Here is a 24,000-nt window from a genome sequence, read left to right as displayed (position 1 = left end):
TATAGTCCAGAGTTTGTCTTGCTATGTTCCTCGGATCCTTCCTAAGTGTATGACCGATCCATCCCCACTTTCTGGATTTGAAATCAAAACCATTAGGAAACCGAAAATAGTGCCTTTGTGGTGCACCTCACAAGGTGACACGATTGACGGACAAGATTTACGGACAAGGACAGTTGTGAAAAGAGCGAGTGCAAGAACACCAGCTTGTAACACTGGTGCATACATTAGTGTTGTCAGCAGCTAAAATATCAACACAAGACATACTTTTAAGCAGTGGCTTAAAATGATTGGTTAATTTAGCAAAGTTATGGGAGGAATCTATGTTGAATGAAGACTGTCTTGAAGCACTGAGGAATGACTTAGTCTGTCATTTACATATGCATGTTGAGAGGACAATATAACATCAGCTGCAGACACACGATAGACATAAGACTATAAATTGAGAGATACATTTTGGTTTGCAGCAAACTGTGTTTGACGATATGTGTTATTCTGCATGGATACACATTCATCAACACAGGACTGGTGACTATGATTTACCATTTTATGGTGGTCTTATTGGCTGTTTTTGGACCAAAGCCAGCTACTAAAACGTTGTGCTTGAGGAAGATTGTCAATAGTGAGAAACCAACAAGATTTGTTGGCCAAAATCCAATCTTTGTTATAACTTTATGGAAACATCAAATGGAATTCGTTGCATGTTGGGGTAGGCTCCAGCCACAGAAAATGTATGGAATTTATTTATAGTCTCAACCCACTTTCCTCCCAAACTGGGCTGTGCCTGGTCTTTCCAGATGTTTAATTGAAGCCCCGTCAGTTCCCATGTAAAGTTTTTCATTTGAGTCGACAGTTTCAGGCGGTTGGAGCGAGTTCAAAAAAAAAAATTGCCTACACATGAAGACTCTATCTGAGCAGGCAGACAAGATATACTGTAGCACAATGCCTCTGGTGATGATCACTGTGTGAATTACATAGAGGTACATTCTCTGAAAGCCTACATCCTCATTCCGAACCAGTCCCTCAGCCACCATTTCAAAGCTTAAAGTTGATTTGATGTAGCTGATTTTAAAAGCTAGAAAGAGATGGTGGAAAAAAAACAGTTAACCAAGAGGCTAAAAACAATAAACAATGGATTTTGCGCATCCAAACTACAGCCCCTGCACAGCAATTGGATGTCAACAAGGCCCGAGGGAAAAGGGTTGAGGGATCTATTTGGATGTGGGCCCACAGTACCTTTGTATCTCGTTGGCAGGGGGAAGTCGCCCTCCGGCTACGAAGCAAAACCACTCTTGCCTTTTCTTTGAGATGCTGCCTGTTGTTGGTGTCCATTTGTGTAGGTAGAGCATGCTAGTGACTCAGACAGACGGTTGTAATTAAGGCCAGCTTCTCAGCCGGATGAGCAGCAAGAGATAATACGGATGTGTACAAACTACCAACCCCCCGTCCCCTACTCACACACACACACACACACACACACACACACACACACACACACACACACACACACAAAGCATGGGCAACTTATGTGACACACAAGGTTTATAGTCATACACAGAGGCATGTGCACAAGATGAAAGCGTCAAAAAAATCTCTGTAATGAATTGAACAAGTAGGACACTACTCATTAGAGATGCATTTGTGTATGTGAGGCATGGGCAATTCATTATTTTCAGTCCCACAAATTCTGGTGCAAGCCAGCGGAATCAGAAAAAGATATTTTAATGTGTTTTCAGCTCAGAAAATCTGTTTAGCAGTTAGTCAGGATGGGTGCACACCCAAACTGGATAATAAAAATTTGCTTTAAATGGCTTCTGCTGTCTTCATGTTTTTTATTGCGGTGGCACGCAAAGATGAAAAGAACTGAAAATGTATTATGTTTAAATTTCAAGGGTGAGGGTGAGGGCAGAAGAAACGCATTTCTGTCCTATTGTGCTCAAAGTCAGAAGAGATATAAATGGATGGAGTGTAAACATTGATTAACACAGCACAGAAGGGGAAACTGTTTAAATCCAAATATGTGTTTTGGGTTTTTGAATGCTGTAAACCTCAGACATGTCATATATTATATTTGTTCATAACAACTGTAAACAAACTGGTAAAAGACATACATGTGTAATGCTAGTATGTAGCCTAAACAAATATGGTGGCAATTGAAGTAAGTCCGCTGGACCCTATAACAACCCCAAAAGCTGTGTGCCGTCATAACTTAATTCCTCCTCTGCTGCCATCTTCGCGCCGCTCGACCCCAGTCCACAGCAGTGCCCAGATTGCATCGTTGCTTGGCTGCCTGAGGCTTCATTGAATAGACACTTCCTGTAGTTTAGGGCCGTGATTAACCAGCCCCTCAGTGCTCCCAAGCACCCAGCGCTTTTGTCATCAGTACGCCTCACTTCCTCCTCACCGGGATTGCAGCAGAAAAGACAACAGTGAGCTCCCAGGCCTAGTCAAACACACAAGCACAATCATGTTATCCCACCATTGTTTCCCACTCTTTTCCACTGTGGTTTTTAAAGAGTAGTAGACTGAGGACCTCATTGCAATAAACTTCTCAACATGTTTAGAGCCCCATGGCCCCTTTCTGGGCTGGGGCGTTGCCTCCAATTACAATGCTATGGAGACCCCTCTTCTGTAATTACGCACAAGCCTTTTTCCACATGGCTCTGAAAGAGGGCCTTCTGTTTTGCATGTGAATCTCCCGAGCCACGTTGTTAAGGGCAGCTTTTGTTTAGCTTTATGAACCAAATGAGCAATGGTCCCTCTACTGTAAATATTAGATGGATGCTAAATTAATTGGTTGTTTTTAGCTTTACGATAGCGCCTGTTCTACAATTCAAGGACATGTAAATACAGATTGCAGAGCTCAGAGACGTTTCAATCATGGTTTCAATTATTTTTTGTTAATATTTATGATTTTTTAGTTTGTTCCATGTCACATTTACAAGTTAGAATATTTTTTTTATAGGAGCTAGAAGTGTACAGGGTAATTTTTTTTATATAAAACTGGGACAGTGATTGTGATTGTTGGGCTTAATTGGTGGCAAAACAACCAACAGCATAGAATTATCATACTAGTATATATTCAAAGTCAGTGAAGGTAATTTTTAAATGGTTATGCATTTTCACATAACCTTGAAAAGAAGGTCTAGTGGGTGTAAATGCCATTCTATTGTATACTTGGGTAGATTTACACACATTTTCATTCTCAGGCATGATATGTATATTTATGTTAAGCAAAATAATAATAACAAATATGATAAATTTAAATGCACATGCAATATTTATGAAATGTCTTGTAGTACCAACGTCTATACTCACAAACACGTGTTCTGATGCCAAATTTACAATCCAGTGACTTCACGGTATTATGAACTCTTGCCTCAATTTTTCAACTGTTTTCAGTTCGCTTCAGCTGTTTTAGGAAACCTGTTGTTGACTTTGTATCACCCTGCCCACTTAAAATGACTCTACTGCCATGACGTTTAAGGGACATGTAGCAGGCTTGAAGCTATTTTTCACATATTGTTTAGTTTCCTCTGCTTGGGGGGCATGACACAATCTACCCAACCACTACTATGCCACAAGTCCCCTCAGATGTGACTTCCAAAAGCTAAAAAATGTCTGAGGGTGGATTACAGTGGAAATAGGTCTCAGCTTTATAGTGTGTTTTGTGTTTTTAAAACTGTGTGAATAATTTCTGAATCGTTGTCATCATCTTGATGATTTATGAATATCCCAAAAATAAAAATCAATTCAGCAAACACTTCTGAGATTATAAGGATTCTCTGTTCTGAAAGATTTCTGCTTTAATTTGTAATTTTTAATCATTTTGATTTTAATCAGATAATATATGCCCTCCCAACCTTCTTTGTGTATTTACTGTATGAGTCAAGTGACGTGTGTCTGTGTGAAACCAATGTGATTCATCAATCCCTTGATTCTCAAAGCACAACACTACTCCTACTCATGTCACTGCTGTCGTACCTTAAATAGTTAAAAAACAAAACAAAAAAAACATTCAAATAAACAATAACTCTGATAAGATTGATCATCTCAGCAAGTGTGTCACAGTACAATCCTCTCCTCAAAAAATAACACCACCCCTGTTCCATCAAAGAGAAGCAACAGTAACTTCAGCTGGCTGGAAGGTTGGCGGTTTGGTGCTGGTTAAGGTTAGTCTCATATTGAGTCTCATTTTCCAAAGAGGCTCCCTCCCTGCTGCTTTTCATATTTTTATATCTAGTATCGAATAATTTAGATAATTTATTTGACTAAATATTCCCTATGAATAGCATTATATCAGAGACCAAACCTCTTGCATTTGTTGTTTCCATGCTGAATTTAGAAATGATTCACAGAGACCGTTTGCCACAAAACATTACACTCACAAAGTGACCATATAGAACATTATTGCTATAAACAAATCTGAATTCTGTTTTAAAAGAAAAAAATGTAAACAAATGCATTTTTTTTTAACTTTTTGGAGCTTTTCATTCACAAATACTTTTTCTACAGCTACAGCATATGCTGTCGTCTTCAAAAACATCAAAGCACAACCATTTAGTGAGACAGAGCCGCAAAGGTACCAAAACTGATGTGGCACATGTTGTTACTGCTGCTCTGTGCGTGTATGTCTGACCTTCGGATCATTTCAGTTGGATATAGGTTACAGCCAGAAATTGACAAGGGCTGTCATTTTAGAACTAAAAGAATCATATACCTGTTGGTTATGGGACAATTTCTGGAGCCCTTTCCAAGATTCCCAGTATGATCTAACTGCAGCATATGAATATCAAAATACAGTTTTAACCCCAAAGGCCGGGGAGCCCCTGCTTACCTCCCATGGGCCCCTCATTAGATTCCTCACACACACACACACACACACGCACGCACGCACGCACGCACGCACACACGCACGCACACACACACACACACACACACACACACACACACACGCACACACACACACACACACACACACACACACACACACACACACACACACAGTCTCAGAAATGAAACAGGTTTTGTACAAGGATGAAGAATGAGAAGGACAAAGGTGTGTGTGTATGTGTGTGTGTGTGTGTGTGTGTGTATGTGTGCGTGCGTGCGTGCATGCGTGCATGTGTGTCTGCATGCTCCTTGCTCACAACTCCCTTTGTCTTGGACTAATTCCACAATCTTGTCCCACTCACAATGTTTACAAAGGGCCCCTCAAGCGTGACCCCTCATTATGTACGGCCCCCACAACTGACAGGGCCCCTGAGGGCATCAAGCACCAGCAACAGAAAAGAAATCACACAAACCACATTTGCATTTCATTTGATTATCCTTCATGGTTGATTCATGGCCCTCTGAGCTTCTGTTAGGGGGCCGTTTAGACAAGCCCTCAGCTTGACACACTAACTTGCACATCACTTCTTCTGAAAACCCCAAATTCCTTTAGTCTGAGAATAGTGCTTTTTATTAGCAGGTAATTTGTGAAAATAGTTTGAGTTCACTCCATTTTGCAAATACCTTTAACGTATAACAAGGATAAGGAAATGACATGAGAGGCAAGAAAAATAAGTGCAGTACATCTGTGCCAGAAGATAACACTTCTGGTTTATTCTCAGATCTCAGTTTATTTTCCATCTATTTTCCTTTCTTTTTGAAACACTGAAACATGATACTGTGCTATTTCTATCCATATGCCAAGCTTAATGGGCAACATACTATACAATTTGAACACCTTGTCATTTTAATCAAAATAAAACAATTGTGTTGACATAATCTTAGACATACCTGTATTAAATCTACCATAGGAGAAAATAAATGGTCAAGTTTTGACTGTCAATCATCTGTTTGACTGAGTTTAAACCACTAAGTTGGGACGGAAAATTTTAAAGTTAAAACATAAATGTTTTAAATGTCCAGTAGATCTTGTGTCAAACTTGATTAGCTGTACTATATGTTTTATAATACAATAACAATTATAATTTAGGTGTGTTCACTTCAGTTTCATTTCCCGCGGAAATGCTTGCTTGGAAAATAGCAACATGGGGCACTGAATTTATTTAAATTTATAGTCTATCACATCACAAGTGAGAAAGAAATTAGCTAGCTAGCTCACCCCACGGGCCCTTCGCCTCACTCTGCGCCTTTAAGAGACTGTTTCGCCAGGAGATTAGCCAACAGCAGCTCTGGAGACGGACCTTGAGTTAGCGGCTGTATTATCTACCTATTTATTCTTTTCCCCATGTCCCCTTACAGGCTCAGTAGCAGTCACATTGTCTTATAAGAAGGTTAGCCACCTAATAGAGACAATCAGTTCCAGCAAGTAGGTTGGAGTCAAATGTCAAATGAACCCATGGGCGTAAATCTCATCTAACAGTTGGGGGGGACAATAAACATAACATTTCTGAAGAGCAATTTTTGAAGGGGACACAAATAATACAGCCACAATTATACTTGTAGAGGATATGTGTACACAGAGGAAAGCCTTCATACTATCATTAGTGTAGCATGGAGACTTTACCATTATCCTTCTTTTCAGTGGTTCTCTTGATTCAATGAAAAAGCTGACTAAATTGACCAAAATATTCTTTTTTAAAACCATTTCTTTATTTTTAACTTTACAATCAAGTCACAAAAATACTTTAAAACATAATGACTTATTTTGAAAAAGTGTCCCCATATAAAAGAAATACAATGCTTTTGTACACTTGTTAAATTAGTTGATCATAATGTTAATTAGTGAGCCACTGGTAAAGCTCATCTGCTAACCCTGACAGCCACACACCTCCAAAAATATTAGCTAAGCTAAACACACTTACCTGAGACTCTACACCTGACTGTCCCTGGTCTCCCTGTTCCTCAGTTCTTTCTGTCTCCTTTGCCTGTGACATAGTTAGTATTTCCATAAGCACCCATTCTTATAAAGATGTTACCAAATTGTCTTGATATGAGGACTTATTGTACGTACTTGGCATTTTGGTGCACTGAAAAAGGATCTTATGTCTGTTTTTCTTTTCTCTGTCATTTTATCTGGGCAACAACAACACAAATCTTTAACGTCAGATGTCTAAATATGAGTTAGATTCATAGGTTCACCACGCGGTCATATTAAAATTCTAAAATGATCTTGCGTCCTCCACATAAATATTAGGTTTCGTCTGGGACACAGGATGTATATTTAACTGCAGCAAACTCACTGATCAGCCACTTAACATCATATTGAGCAAAACACAACTGTAGATCTTCAATATTAACCCTAATATCAGTTCACACACATAATGCCCTGTTAACGTTTGTTGTAGTGGGTGCATTTCTATCCAACAAGCTATTAAACAAGGTAGGTAACGTTACATTATATTACACTAACATAGCAAAACTTTTTTGTCATGACTAATTTATTAGAGAAAAGAACAACTTCATCCGATGTTAATGTGAATAAAATAGTCTTGAACAGTAGCAAATCTAACTAGTATGTTCTCTCATTCTCTCCTGCGTTCCGCCGGACTTCTTGTTGTGGGTGGGTAAAGCAGGCAGTGGACCAAACTACTGTGAGGCAAGGGAGGGGAGACTAAAAATGTTTCTAAACTTAAAAAGCATTTTTTGGGGTTTGTTTTATGTTTTACTACTTACACAGATATTTTAAGTATACATCATTATGTTATTTGCAATACACAGCATGTTTTTTAATGATATTTCTAGGGGGACGACAACCCTTAGATGGGGGGGGATCCTGACCCCCCCCAACCCCCCTGCGATTTACGCCTATGAATTAACCTCAGTAACATTACCCCAGTGTAAATATTTACAACTTTAAGCCTTGCCATTTCATTGGTTTATGGATTTTACTTAATCTATACCAGTGTGATGGTGATGGCTTTGTGTAATCTTGCAGCGGCACTGCGCACAGTACAAAGAAAAGCTAAATACGGTCTGGCATTTCAAGACTGTCTATAGTATATGCATACTGTATATGTATGCTTTTGAGAGGCAACCTTAAAACCAGTGAAATTATACTGCATTTTACTGGTTTCAACTTTGCTTGTTCAAGTAGTTACACCTGACCACAACATGAATCAATCAGAACATCTAGTCCGAATAGCAATGTATGAGAGTTTCTTGTGTTAGTTAGTCTAGGGCCGGTTGTTGTGACTGACACAAGATGATTCATGTTGAGTAAAACACGTTCCTTGGGCAACAGTTTGACACATGCGGCCAAGGTGATAAACACAAATTCAGATCATTGTGGGCAAATTGAAAGGCAAAGCAGGACATGTTTTAAACACATCATTTAAAAAAAGGATCATTTTCTTTCCAAAGTAGAAAATGTTCATTGCAATGTATGATACTCTGACACCTCTAGTAAAAATGTATCTAAAACACATGGGGTCAATGGGGAAATAAGCACTGTTTGCGCTATCTTTTTGCAGATACATGGTTTTTGCGTGACAACAGAAATGTGGTCATATGTATTTTGCTCCAAGGCTGTTCAGATGCTCTGCTTTCCTGTTCCTTTTTGCCTAGTGCATGAGAGTGTTTATACGTGTGTGTGTGTGTGTGTGTGTGTGTGTGTGTGTGTGTGTGTGTGTGTGTGTGTGTGAGAGAGAGAGAGAGAGCACATGTCTGCAGGGCAGCTGTGTCCCCGATATGTGGGGACCTGACCCAGCTGTCACCAACCATACTGTTGGAGGTCTCTCTGCAAGCATGGAAAAAAAATGTACGTTCATCTCTCAGCAGGAACTGGCAGGGAATTGTCAGTAGTTAATATAAACAAATGAGTCTCTTCTGAGCACATCTCAACTTTAATTTCTCACATTATACTGGTGACTTTAATTGAGTATTCATGCGGGGCTGGGGGAAGCAACAAGGCTCGTCTTTATAGCCCTTTGTACATACAACATGCACTGCAATGTGGCCTGCTGCAAGGTCAAAGGTCATTGTCTCCATGTCTCCTTTGAGCAAGACCTTGAATGTCCTACCTGCTCACTCATTGCAGTAACTCAGCAACAAGTAAATGGATGGCAATAAAGATGCTGTTGTTATAAAAAGAATTGACCTGTCATTGTGATTATTAGAGGTTGAAAGATGCAATGTGACATATTGTCGTAGATATTTTTGCTACACATGCTGCTGTAATTACTGTGCAGTGATTGACCCAGTGTTCATGAAGTCAGGTCACAAAACCTGTTATTTTAGACATAAACACAAACAACCTTAGTGCATGTTACATCCAGAGAATGTCTGTTTTCATACTTCATGTTGTATAACTCTGCATAAATTGTGTATCCTCTATCTGTTTCCCCCATCATCCACGGAGCACACAGTGCTCTGGGGTTAAATATGATGCCGGCGAGCCCTTTAAAGCAAATGCGATCTGAAAGGCTGGCAAAGGCGAGGGGACGCAGCTGTCGGCGAAGCATGTCTTTTTTAAGGGCTGCCCCTAATGACTGGAGACAGTTGGCAATTACGTAAGTATTCACTTTTAGGCCACTGGGCTGTACACTCTGCCGAGCCCCCCGGACCCTGGCACACATGCAACATGGGAAGAAGAAGAGGAGAAGGAAGGTGGGGGTGGGTGAAAAAGAACGAGAACAGAAGAGTGGGGGAGCTGGCCAAGAACCAACAGGGGAACAGCGATGCACGTGCCAACATAGAGAGAGCAACATATACAGATGGACAGAAAGAGAGGGGGATGGAGGAATGGAAGGAAGGAAATTGAGACAAGTGAGCAAGAACAAAGGAAGAGTAATCACAGATGAATAGGCTGATAAGAGGATGGGGAAATAAAAGAAGCGGGAAAAAGAAAGCAGAAAGAAATAACAAGAATAATCAAACTGCACCCTGTAACATTATGGTGACATGCAGGTGGTAAAAGTTGGAAATCAGCTCAAGAGCTAACATTTTACAATGTACCATTGCACTTTGTTAAAGAATACACATTAATCTATCTGCAAACTGTTTTCAACAAATAGAATCAAGATATGTAGGCCTTGCTTTCACAAAATGATAAAATGAGAAGTTATGAATGACAGCAAATGTTGCTGCAGTTTTTATTCCGTTGCTATATTTACACAAGTGTCAACATATGAGCACGGTGTTGTATAACTGTGAGCTTGTTTCAACAACTATGTATTCAATGTCAAAATACTTGCTTGGTAAAGTAGAGCAGAGGAGACAGCAACTCAAAAGGAAAAAAAAATTAAGCTTTTGCATACAACTGCTGCATACAGTAGGACTGCTAGATTTTTACTCATGTGCAACGTGGCAGTAAATGAAATATACATTACTGTACACAAAACACATTAAATCACCCCATCAGGCAATGTTTAGTGCATTATTAGCAACATGTCAGCTATTACACTGTTTTGGTGTTTCCTCCGAGCCAAGAGCACGTGTTTGGGCCCACCACCTGTTTCTCATTGAAACCTGGAAGGTTAACAGCTGCCTGGGAAGAAGATGGATACACACACACACACACACACACACACACACACACACACACACACACACACACACACACACACATTGCATTATTCAGTGGGGATTCTGTGACTATCCACAAGGTGACAATCAAAATCATATTTTATTTGCGAGAATTCGTCTCAAGTGTAGCAGCAAATGTTCGGAGATCATTTGGTGGCTCAGCATTCCTTACACACAGTATTATTATTGAAATCACAGTTGGTCACAAAGCATCTAATTTCATTTTCATTCCAACTGTTATTGATTGTGTTGACTGAGTCACACACTCTGAATGGTCTCTCAGTAGCTCTTCTCACTTGTTGATCGTGTGTTCCGACATGCTGAGCAGTGCACATGCATATGTATGTGTGTGTTGGAGTGTGGCTCATTTTGTGTGAGTCAAGGGTGCCCACAATTGTGTGCATCAGCAGGGGTGTGCATGTTTTCACTGCTATCTCGGCAGTGTGGTCTTCAACAGAGGAGCCGCTTATGGCCTTTGCTTTATTAGCAGACTTGTCAGTGGTGCTTGGAGTGGCATCCCACAGAGCCCACTCATCTGTTATCAAATATTTATAAATGTCGCAAAGCTGAGGCCTCCAAATGATGCCAACATATTCTGTGAGGGTCCCAGCTATAATGAGCCAGTTGGTTTATTGAAACCCTTTAGGGTGAGTGTGGCAATGAAAACGATTTCCAACCTACGTTGACCTTTTTTGCACATTCCTTTGTTCTGCAAAAATAATTTAGAGGTATATAATTAAAGTCTATCTAAACTGATTTAGTGACTTTAATTATAACGTATTCTGTCACTTTGATATTTATCTGGAAAATTGGAATAAAAAGAAAATTTAATTTGCAGAGCGATTTGAACTTTTTTGGCCCCATTTGCCACATTTGACTAAATTCTGTAATTTAGTTGCTTTTTTGAATACACACTGCTTTTAGAGTGTTTGAATTGCAAACATAAAAATTGGGAGGCTCATCATATCGTACAGATTAGGATTTGGCCAAATAGAGAATATGATGAATGTATCCTAATAGCGTTCAATGTCATTGTGTTTATGAAATAAGCAACCTTTTACTTTTACTTAAATACATTTATACAGCCTCAGTTTTGCTTTACATCAAGTTAAAGAACAAACTCTACTAGAATAATATATGTTACACCCAGTAGCATACATTAATTAAAATAAATTGACTTAACTTGGTGTCACTGTAAGCTTGCATATTTTTTCATTTCTTATAAATTACAATTAACTTATTCTATTACAATCTGCAGTAAAAGGTGCCAGTGGTGACTGGTATTTACACTTGCACGCTTTGTTTGTCTGTTTAAAACACTGTCCTAGTGAGGAAGCTGCAACAAAGGAGCTGTGTTTATTCCTTCAGACAGTCCTTGTCACATTCTGTTTGTTTGAGCAGGAAGATTATTTTAATAGATTAAGTCTAAATCAGGAGAGAAAAGACTATGCAGAGTGTGTTCAGTGTGATGCTGTCCTGGTCGTGAGTTGCTCTTTTTGCATTTTTCATGAACCCTTTAATTTACTGAAGCTTTTAATATCACTACCCTCGTTAAATCTTTGTTGGACCCTTTGTTGACATGCAGACTTTGTGAATATTTGAGTGAACTGTTTTTTTTTTTAAATACAATAGTTTATATTTACATCCACATATACATATCTGAACAATACCACACCATACGTTTAAAGAGCCTTACATCAATTCACAACCAAAGATCATGAGTAATCATAAATCATAATATTTGTACTCCTAATGGGCCCCTGCAATGAAAGCCTCTATCCATCATAGGCAAACAATGCCAGAGAGTGGCAATCAAACAGACAGCTGCTTTAAAGCCTGCAGACCTTATTTGCATATTCTACTTCCTGCATCCTCGGTACTCTGTGACACACAGGCAAGTTTGTCTCCTGTCTCATCAGTCGTAAATTCCAAACGGATTACCCCCTGTCTCTGACATGTTAGTAAGAAACAGCTTCAATTTTTAAAAAAATTAAATAAATAATAACTTGCAGGGTGGCTTGTCAAGCTGCGATTGCTAATCTATGAGGGAGGATTTGAATAAGTCCTTGGTGGCTCTGCACTCTCTCCCCACTCCTCAATCTCTCTCATCCCTCGCTCGGCGGCCGACTCAGAAGGAGGGCACCTCTTCGAGAGCCCATCGCGCTAAGTGAGATTAATTTCAACATCATAAATAACTTGGAGCCGGTCGCCCCAGGGAGTGTGGAGACTCTGCCGTGTTAGAGTAACAAATGTATTTGACTGTGGTTTACCATTTCAATCCATGCTCTTAATCCTGTCTTTGTTTTAGTGAAGCACTAAAAAGCAAATATGGGACCTATCACATTGACATGCTGCATTGTCTCCAGTGTGCTCGTCTAAATGGGTTCTTCAGAAACCATTGATAGTGTTTAATGAATGGAGATCACATATAACCTGTCCACCATTTTAACAATCGCATTATCCTTGCATATGGCATAAATCAAACCAAGACACCTTGTCCAATAGAGACACGCTGTAAATTGGAAGCGCTTAAAGGTGGCAGATAAATTTGTCAAATGGCTTGTAAAAATACTGCTTTGTCTCTGACTGCAATTCGCTACATGTATGTGACAATAAAGTACCTTGAATTCAGTTTTTCTATTGTACAGTAATGACAAAAGTCCAATTCCTTAGTATAATATAACATTTAAATGTAGATCTAAATGATTTAGATTAATTTATCTATAATTAATCCAACAATAGTACAGACAACTAGCCTGTTCATGTTATTGTAATTAGTTTTCATGACAATACTTTTACTAGACTTGAAGCACAGTACTCAACTGTTTTATTATATCTGCTACAGGATACAAACTTTTTGGTTCTCCAAGCAGGCATGATTGTGTTAACCTGACTCCACCAGATGGTTTGCTTCGCATTTGCTCGGCATATCCATCTGGGAACTTTCCGTTGGAGAACTTTTGGGAAGGGGTGAAAATACTGGTTAGCTGATTGGATAAATCATCTGTCTATCACCACCTATGTTGGTGATAGACGGGCCAAATCAACCAATCAGATCAACGATGTATCAAACTCTTGCCGAAACCAGTCGGGAGAAGAGCAAAAACATCTTTTCCTCCCAGAAAAGCCTCCAGTGCCGTTTTTTGCTCTTCTTTCAATAAAGGAATACTTTCTAATTCGGATAAAACTTGCGCGATAGCTACTCTCATCTCATCCATGGAAGCCGCCATGTTGTTTAGACTGAACAGTCGCTTCTCGTTGCGTCACACCTAAACCCGCCTCAAAAGAAACGCTGATTGGTCGGTCGTTTGGCAAACGGCTCCAAATTTTCTCTGTCTGAAGATGCCAGACTGATCTGCGAGTGGAAAACTGGAGCTCGCGAGATCAGGATGGTCTCACGAGGCTATGATTGTGTAGCTACTTGCTTGGAACGATCAGTAAAAAAAAGTTCTATTTTGTGAAGGCTTCGCCCTCTAAGAGCTGTTGCTATTGGGTTTATCCCTCGCCGGTGCGCAGTCGTGAAGACTTCTTTCGCGCCCTTGTGCCCTGCATATTATAATAATATAATAATATACTGTATATTACAGCTGCGAGACCAGAGATCTGCTTCTTTACTTTGTTCAAGTGTGTAAATTTAAAGCTGCATATATATATATATATATATATATATATATATATATATATATATATATATATTTATTTATTTATTTATTTTATTTTTTTCACAGCTTTAAGACACTGCTCCTGCGCTAGACTAATCATTTTGTTCAAAACTAACAGTAACAGTGATTGCTAAACTGTAGGTCCGGCTGTCACGGAACATCACCTGATGGATCTAAGCCCAACATTCAGTCGCTTTTTAACTGGGTCTTTTATTAGATGCGCAACTTTCTTAACCAGCCACTCTTTTACTTAGGCTTGTTGACATTTTGTGCAGGGTAGGTGGCATAAACTCAGCTTGTCTGAGTTTGCTTTCTGGAAACAGCTGCCAGTGGTTTTAATGTAACTCATTCAGTTAACAGTGGGATACCCAATGGCTCGGGACCTGCTGCGATCTCAATTGAGATGCATGTCAAATAAAAGTTCTTGTTTTAACAGCTGCGCGACCTACTAAAGGATATAGAATACTGATGAAATCGTTAGAACAGCCTCGATGTGGTTAATGTAAGATCAACTGACACTTGGTACAGCTGTTTCTTGGGCAAGTCTTAAAATCCCCAGATTGACCCCAAGCCAAAGCTCAGGATTTAATACATAACAAAAAATAGACACTCTGAAGACTTACACTGGTGTATGACAGAACCAATCCTATCCACATATGTCCCCATAAATTTAGATATACAGTACATTGTATATTTTCACCCATGAGCCTCTGCCAGAATACGTCTATTTATATGTAAGTGCCTCCACTGTGCTGAATCCTTTGTAACCCCCCCCCCCCCACACACACACACATATACACACACAATCCAAATGCACACACACTTCACTATAAAAAACAGCCCTACGCAAGCAAACACAGTCACATTCATTACAACATCAGATTTCAGAATACATGAATACATGATTTGCCTCGCAGAAAAGCTCAACAAACAAAACGCAAAAGAAATCGGCCCACGACCAATGCAATCTAAACAGGATTGACCTTAACTCAAACAACCCTCCATGGTTCCCTGCTGCAGCTGAATTTGCGTGTGTTGGTCTCCATTTATTTGAGGGTGTCAGGGCCTGTTCCGCCTTGTTTACTGTTAAGAGGATGAAAATGAACAGCCAAATAGTGCTCCATTTATAAGCCTGTTTATACATGCTAATACCGGAGGCTGTTTTGCACCCACAGCAGCACTGCTGAATGTGACTCAATCAACACAACGGTGCCCCCCACACACACGTCTTCTTAACCAAGTATGAAAGTACATTTTAAGGTACAGCAGAATTGTGGCCTTGACTGACAAAATGGATCCTTGGCATTGAGATGGAAATCAGCTGCGGTGACCCTTTATTTGAAGACTTAAAGAATACACATGCTTTATGTTTCATTTACATGGCCAATTCAATACTTGTGTTGATGAACTATCTCCCATAGCCAGCACTCAAGTACAGTACATGTCACTGCATTTAATCTGCTGCAGTAGCTTCAAAGAAGGCATATTTCTTAAGTGGAAATACCACAGGCTGATATAAGAAGAGTGTTTTGTGCTTTGCTGGCTTTCATTAAGGTGAGCCTATTGCAACAACCCTACTTATGTCAAATGATATCTCCTACAGTTTGTTTTTAATCTTATTAGCACTCACGCCCTATCAGAATGTTGTAACATTTAAAGGAAAGCACTGTGAAACTGCTGTACATTAAAGGTACTGTATTAGCAAGTAAATATATACAATAGGAAATTATCCCCTGATATACTTTTATTTTCAGGCTTTTACTCTGGACCACACCAGAATTCAAAAACGGCTTCGACAGATTTGGTTGGGTAACATCCTGAAGTGCATTGGTTCAACATGTGAAACGCAATTAAAAAAATGTAATGCTTATTTTGGCAAGAGGATTCAGTCCTGGCGATGCAAAATAACAATGAGAAGTGCGGTAGTACCCTGAAAATATTGCTGCTGTGGTGCTGGTCATACTGGAAGAGCTGAGCAGAGACTCTGAAGGATTTTCTGTAATAACTATACAGCTGTCAGCAGAGGACATTTCTCCCATGTGCATTGGGTGGCAGGATAAACACTCCTGTCTTGTTTCGAACTCAAGCATTGGAAGCATGGAAACATAAAATGCTAATAGAATGTTAAACTGTTTGTTACCAGGATATTGTAAAGGTAATATTTAGGTCCTGGTCTGACAAGTCACAGCTATGGAAGAATGTGGATGCTGCTTTAGTTTTCATTGTTGGTTCAAGCTGTTTCTATTAACAACTATTCAGTGTCAGAAACTTTGGTGGATATTTGCGAGATCCAGATGGAACTATCTTATGGCATGGGAATATATCTGCATATTTCAGTGGTCAAACTGAGTCTCTTCTTGGCCAGTCAAACACTGTTTGTGTCTGACATTATTGACATGGACAGGGCTGATGTGTCCGCTAGGTGCTTTGGGTGTCTGTGATGTCTGAGTGGGAAAAAAACAACTCCTTGGCTTCCTCCACTACTCGCACTCTCAGGCACACATGCAGAGAGTATTCAACACCTCTTGACAAGAAGAACACAAGTAAAAGCAATGACAAAGTCAATGTTCCTACACCTGCCTTGAATCCCCTCCAGGAGATCTCCACACTTTGGCGACAAAAAAATGACAGAACGGATTAGGCAAACACTTGCCTTAGACTTTATGTTCTGCCTGACTTATTTACTAGGGTGACAGTCTGCAAGTTTGTGTTGAAATTTTTTGGCAGGGTAGATTATTTCCAGGTCTTATCAAAAGCCTGATCATGACCATATAAGTGTCAATAGGCACGGTAGAAACAAATCTTTGAGGAGGGTTCGGCGATCATGATTCAATACACAGGGCAACCACAAAAGCAATCAGACAGGTTTTTAACATGTGCACAGTTTACCTACAAATTTCACCAGTGTTTTAAATAATTGAGATAAACTGGCTGTCTGGTTGTTGGCCCATTAAAGCTATGGCCATCGGTGTGGCTGCATTCCACAGTTGTCAGCAATACAGTAAATGAGTACATTTCTATTGCAGCTGTTGTAAAAAATAGCAAGGATGAATCAATTAATTATCGGATATTGAGATGATGCAATACGAGATCTTTATTTCATGAACAAAGATCTGAGTTCAAGTCTGCAGACAAACAGCTGAATTTAGTGCGCAGTGAAATAATATTTTTAAACACATTTTTCTAGCAATTGTTTTGAATCTGCCTGTGCCAGAACTTAACACTTTGGTAAAAACTGTGATTCCGCCAATAATATGAGCGAGAAGAGCTTCGACAGAAATAGTTTGTTTGAATAGTCAGGGTTGGTCACACTTTGTTTGCGTTACATTGATAATTCTGATCCATATACTTTTATATATAAAAAGACTACTGCATTTTAAAATGATATTTAGAAAAATGTGAAAAGTGTATTATACTGTAGCAATGATATGGATTTTAGGATTGGGGCTATAGTTAAAAATAGATGACAGGGGACGATACAATTAAGAAGGAGTTGGTTATTATTGGGGTTACTGTAAAGTGTAAGAGGGTATACAGCAAATACAACACTGAAATTCAACCGGATGGTTCAATCTGATGGTTGAATATCAACTTGACTGTCTCAAGGGCTGGGCTGACTTCAAACATTGTTAGACACACAACAGTTAATCTACACTGTAATTCCTTAGGCAGGAAAATGAATAACATTAAGAGTGACAAGAGACATTTTCTTGGCTTGAGTTCTGAAATATATCAATCAAATATATCAAAACTTTACTTGTGCTAAATTTTGCTTGAATAAAGATAGGAATAAAACTCCATATAAAGTCTGATTCATATTTGCTACTTTCTCTCCTGAGGGGAGGAAACATTTAATATAATGGGGCTTATTACTTCTTACCTCCACGAAACACATAAGGCCAATTCTACAGATTTAAAAATAGAACATTGTATTCCCCTCACATGAATGAATTCTGTCTCAAAATGTTTCACACACTTCTAAGCAGCAAAATGCTCCAAACAAAACAGCTTGTCCAAATTGAGAGTATATGTGGACGGATGGATGAAGTCAAATCTACAATACCTACAAAGCATGCATGTTGTCATTCTTTTTGTCATCCATCTTGATTTGCTGCCATCTTTCATTCGTACACAGTCACTGCATACTATTGCTGTTTGTTAGCGCTGCTACTGTGCCTTTGGGACAGACAGACAGAAAGACAGACAGACAGACAGACAGACAGACAGAGGGCTGAAGGAGAAACAGCCCAGCTGCCCTCTGCACCCATACAAATTTATTATTTGTGCAGTCGCTCAGGACATTTCACAGCTTTGTTTACCTTGGACCCTGCTGTGAGTATTAGTTGGCAGGGCCAGCATTGCAGATGTGATTACCCATTCACAGATCCAACACCTTTCCATCCGCAGACCCCCCCCCCTCCCTATTTTTTAATACGTCCTCTGACACAGTTAATAAAAAAAAATCTCAATAGCCGTTTTCCTCAAGACCATAATTCACAGCAAGATTCATAGTCAAAGCTTTATTTAAGGAGGATTTAACTGTAATGTCATGACAGCTCCCCAATTAGGTCGTCTCAGGGTGATGTCATCACTAGCAGCCTCAGCCTGCCGTAACTCTGGGAATGCTTCCAGCACTTCTCTGAATGGAAAGATCGACAGGATTTGGAGTTTATGTACAGCACTGCTAGCATTGGATAGACTGGCTTTGTCTACTCAGTCTGGCCCATATGTTCAAAAGCACAGTACTGTATATAGGAAGTAGGAACCATACCGCACCAACCAACCACACAAATGCTTTTGCTTGTGGAACCAGGCGTGAGGAAGGCTTTAAGTTCCCTTGATTTTAGAGTTATGGTGTTTTTAAATTTTTTAATGACCTGCTTCACACAAAGTGTAACACACATTCACACCTAGGAGTTGCCGAGTACAACCACAGCCAGACAATAACTAATGCCAGCCATTTGACATTCATCACTGTCTATCATTATTATCAGCTCAAAACAAATATCATCCCATTTGTAAAATTGTCTCCCCCTTTTTTTCTTGCTGCTTGTTTCTCATTCCTACTGCTCTTTCTCACCTCACTTTTAAATTGTCTGTAACTTTATTTGAAATGCTGTGCTTTTGAAACAAATGTATGCTTTAAAGGCGATCTCAGGGGAAGTATCCACATATAAAGATTGAACAAATACACAGTAAAAGAAAAAAAACATTTTGCTAATCCATTACTTTTTTTACTGCCTCCCTCTTCTCTCTCTCTCTCTCTCTCTCTCTCTCTCTCTCTCTATGAGTTTCTTTCACCTTTTCTATTCATCAACTCCTTTAAAATTGTCTCTTAAATTGTCCGCCTATGTCTTACCTTAACCTATGGAAAGGACTCGGGATTGATAAATGAAATAGCTGAATACAAAGCATCATGCCTACTCGTTCTAATGCTCCCTGTCATTCTCACATTAAAACTCCAAAATGATCCAATTTTGTGCACTCACTCACTGAAATAATCTGTGCTGAAAGCAAATAGCCTGGAACTGGTGATTGCCTTTGCCAGACATTTTCTCATTAAATTCCCAGTGTATCAGGCAATTACTAATTCACATACATAGCATTTGGGGGTTAGGGATAAAGAGGGAGCAAGAGAGAGATGGATAAAGAAATGGCCAGTTGCTATGTGCTCTTCGATAAAGTCATACTCTCATCTATTCTATGTCCACCCTGTTTATACTTATGCACTTTAGTCTGTTCCATATCCGACAGATAGTAATCCCATATGCATATTATTTCCTGGCTAACCCAATCCAGTGTAGCTCAACTCCAGATTTACAGCTTGCTAAAACCATTCCTGGCATACCACCGCCACACAAAGTGCCATGCAGCATATGCCGTGCCCGCAAAACTGGAGAGTTTAAATATTTTTTTTTATCATACAGTAAAAAATAAGAAGCATACATCTGGTTCAGCTGAGATGTTCTGCTCAAGGCCTAAACGGGGTGGGGTGGTGAGGACCCAACGGCCGTCCCGATCAGGACATATGTTGCAGGATGTTGCCCGTCTCGTAACGGTTCACAAGTTTATTCACGCTCGACTGCTTGTTATCTATGTAAATTATGTGTCAGTTCACATGCACAGGCACGACAAGCCCATATGGATGCACTTTTACATGTTAATGAGGTCACGTTAAAATAAAGCTGATCTGGATAAAACATGGTTACAGCGAGTGGTAGTGTCGATCTGTCTGGTTTATTAGGACGTCTTCAGTAGCTGAAGGAGATGGTGAGAGTTTGTACTGGTGGTGATGCAGGTGAGAGTCACTCATTTACATCCTAACAATTGTGGTTAAACGTGTTGAGAGTGAAATTGAAAGTTTATGGTGACACAAGAAGTACCACTGCAGAGAGTACAGAACTTTGTAGGTACAGTAGGGCGTGTGTGATGGATTATGGAATAAGCATGCATCCATGCACACATGCTCGCACATATGGAATGCCCATCCACAGGCATGCACAAACACTTAATCAGACGCATGAATGCACTGGCATGCACAAACACACTTTTAACTAAATACAGTTACAGTCAGTTAAAGCATGCAAAGTTCATCATATCGTTGAACTGGTTTCTTCAGTGTCTCTGTCAGGTTACAGGCGGTTATAGAAACATGCAGCCTCTCTCAGCAATGACACAAATTTACTTTGTTCTTAAAATTTTAAATGGCTTACCCTGTGCTTATATACATTGTTAGACATTGTCATGCTGTTCTACCACGGGGTTAAATATGAAATGTTGAAAACTAGTTAGCTAGTTAGTCACAAAGACTAGTCAGAAAATTGCTGACTAACTTGGTTGAAAGCGAAGTTGAAAATGTTGCTGTTTCAGTTTTTTTTAAAGGAAAAATGCCATAAGTATTTTGGTGATGTTTTCACAATGTCAACCTGCAGTAAAACTGATGGTTGGCATATAGGATAAGATTAATCTATACATCTGGAGAAAAACCGATGGATACATTTTAACAACTTGGGGTTAAATTATTGTCAAAACAGACAGAGGTCTTTGCAAACGCTTTCTAAAACGGCCCGCAAACACTGATTTTGACACGGTCTTCACATACAGTGCACGTGTGACAAAATGAGTCACATCTACAACTAAAAAAAAACTGCCACAGCAGCCTCAGTAAATCCAGCCCGCATGTATAAATCTCAGATAAACAATGTCCGTAGATATTAGACACTCCAAGAAAAGTGACACCCTTAACCCTTGCGCCGTGTTGGAGATTTTGCCTTTCCTATTTCCTCTCAAGTGGCTTTGTTTAAAATATGCTTTTTCATTTTGTCTTTTGTTGTTTTTCTACAGCCATAAATGTATCATGATGTGACTCTCTTGACCCTGTCTCCTAGAATAGAAAGATTTCTTATCTCACTGGGGCTACATGGTTAAATAAAGGTAAGTAAAACGAGACAAATAGGCCACAGAAAAACTCGGATTCCTACCATCTCGGACATAGAGATCAGCATCATCCCTTGCCATCTGTTGTCCGCATAATAAAAAAGCCCCGTCACAATCATCCTCTCAGGATCAAATCAGAAACCGACTCAAGATGCAAACAGCGAAAGAGACCGTGGCTCCAGCAGCCTGTCAGCTCCGCTCACATCTTTATCTTTTCTCTGTGTCTTTCTACAGAGAAGACAAGTGGGAGAGGGCCCTGCCTGTGGCGTACTGAAGAAGGAAACGTCCATTCTAATATCCTGTCTGGGGTGTATACTCTCTCCGTCAGCCTCACGTCTATCTGTGGATCTGGCTGGATCTGGTGTAGGGAGGATGCAGCCGCGCTGATATCTGATGTTCTCTCTCTTTTTGCATTTAACAAGGCAAGGACATGCAGCAAATGACTAGAGAAAGGCCACACACATCCTATGTGGTTTATGTAGAAATAAAGTCATAGACTGTGAAAGTGTTTTTGTATAGAAATATAGTTTTGACCAAATGCAATCTATTGTGTGAACAAACCTGAAATAAGGGTAAAAACAGAAATAGGAGAATCTGAGACAAAATTACTTATTAAGACAGAGGATTTTGGCAGTGTGGTATATGAGAAGTAAAGTGCAAAAATATTAAATCATTGAGTATTTATACCAAATAATCTGTCAGCATTCTGAAGATGCATGACTTTTACACGCGGATTGAACACAGAATAATTAATTTGTCTCAAGGTCCCAGCACACTGAGTGATTGTAAAACCATAATTTGCTTTCTTTTGCCAGAGTCCTATACTGTTGGCCTACAGTAGCAACCACTAAAGCAATATTGATTCAGAACAGCAGTGAGCAAACATCACATTTGTACATCCATTTTTGTGAAAACTCGACTGATAGAGTAAAGAGTGTACGTTATTTTGTGTCAGCCAACTTCCTAAAAACCTTTTAATTTGCTCCTGAAGAATTTGATACAGAAGTATTTTATTTTAAAGGATTAAAGCGTATACATGTTTTCTATTTCATAAGCAGTAACTTCACACATGTGCAATGGGGGGTAGATGGTAAAAGAAGGGAGTAGAAAGACACCAGCAGACCCTGAAACAAACTGGAGGAAGTGAGGAAAGGAAACAGAGGGAGAAAAAGACACAAAACGGCAGCTGCACATCAGCCAGAACCCCATTCATGGCACCTCTCCATCTTGCCTTGCATGACCTTCTCTTAAAGTACAGGCTGTGGGGTTTTTCCCAGTTTAAAAATAGTCCCTGCTATATTCTACACTTCACTGAATTGTTTCAATAGTGAGTTTTTTTTTCTTCTTTTTCTTTCCCGCTAAAACTGGTGCTTTCACCTCACCCTGCACTGCATATATGACAGAGTGTCAGAAATATGCCCATGGTGTGTACAATACCAACCATCAAGCATGTTTACCCTTACCCTTACCCATGCTCCTGCGCTTCCAGAGTTTGTCTGAGGCTATACAAAGCTCCCATTGTGCAAAAGCAAGCGTCAGGCAGTACAAAGTTCTCTCTCTGAGATTTATTGTCACTCAAAAATACACATAAAGGGAACCAGCTGAATGCTCAAAGAAAAGGTGTGAAATTATTATTTCCACACACCTTCTTTTCTTATGGCGTTCCACTGTATCATTGCTTGAAAAAAAACAAAAAAAAACTGTGTCCAGCTGGACACCGGCGACAAATAGCCAAACATAACAGAAGAGTTATATTTGAAGAGTTTAGCTGTTTAGTGTGCATAACGTTTTTTAGAAAAAGAAAAGCAAAAGGAATCAGTGTGTAATTTCAAGGAGGTTTCTCTAGTGTAGAGAGAATACAGGCAGTCATGGTGTGTCAAAGAATAAAGGTTATAAGGATTTACTCTTTTTTTTTTTACCTAACATCATGTACAGTATTGCTATGAATTATGTAAGAGTGTTTTTTTTTTATCTGATGAAACATCTACTCTATTCCCAATACTAATACAATCCCTAACCTCACTTACTTGATTCAGTGCTTTCGCAAGTGAGCCGCATACAGCACTAATTGCCGAGATAATGTTTTAATATATTGACTGTGTACTTGTGGGGGAAAGAACAAATCCGAGCTAGAATAAATGTGTAAATGCTGCTTGTTGGTTGAAGGAGAATTAAACATAATGAAGAATGAGAAAGAATAAAATGAAAAAAAAGACATTTATCTCTTGATTGGGCTTCTTTGTTAACATGCTGAGAGGATGTGGTTATTTGGGGAGCCAGCTGACAAAAGAGCGATAGAGCAATAAAGAGAAAGAGAAAGAGATAGATAGATAGAGAGAGAGAGAGAGAGAGAGAGAGAGAGAGAGAGAGAGAGAGAGAGAGAGAGAAAGAAAGAACAATGTTGGTAGTGACAAAATTGGATATGGAA

The 24,000-nt window shown here is 39.5% G+C and overlaps 2 long non-coding RNA genes across 2 annotated transcripts in view; one reads left to right on the top strand and one right to left on the bottom strand.

The window, feature by feature from the left end:
- LOC118496321 overlaps nucleotides 1–22,642 on the top strand; it is a 39,419-nt gene extending 16,777 nt beyond the window's left edge. The window contains exons 2-3 of the long non-coding RNA XR_004898883.1: nucleotides 21,807–22,512; nucleotides 22,602–22,642. This is a non-coding gene — a long non-coding RNA (uncharacterized LOC118496321). The remainder of the gene's footprint in view (nucleotides 1–21,806; nucleotides 22,513–22,601) is intronic.
- Nucleotides 10,010–21,811, bottom strand: LOC118496322. Its single transcript, XR_004898884.1, has 2 exons — nucleotides 21,617–21,811; nucleotides 10,010–10,435 (listed from the first exon to the last, which is right to left on the bottom strand). It is a non-coding gene; the product is annotated as an uncharacterized LOC118496322 (long non-coding RNA).
- Nucleotides 22,643–24,000: the final 1,358 nt, after the last annotated feature.

This window comes from Sander lucioperca, chromosome 11 (genome assembly GCF_008315115.2).
Source record: "Sander lucioperca isolate FBNREF2018 chromosome 11, SLUC_FBN_1.2, whole genome shotgun sequence".
Taxonomy (NCBI): domain Eukaryota; kingdom Metazoa; phylum Chordata; class Actinopteri; order Perciformes; family Percidae; genus Sander; species Sander lucioperca.
The sequence above is the reverse complement of the archived record's forward strand: the minus strand, read 5'-3'. Positions and strand labels throughout refer to the sequence as shown.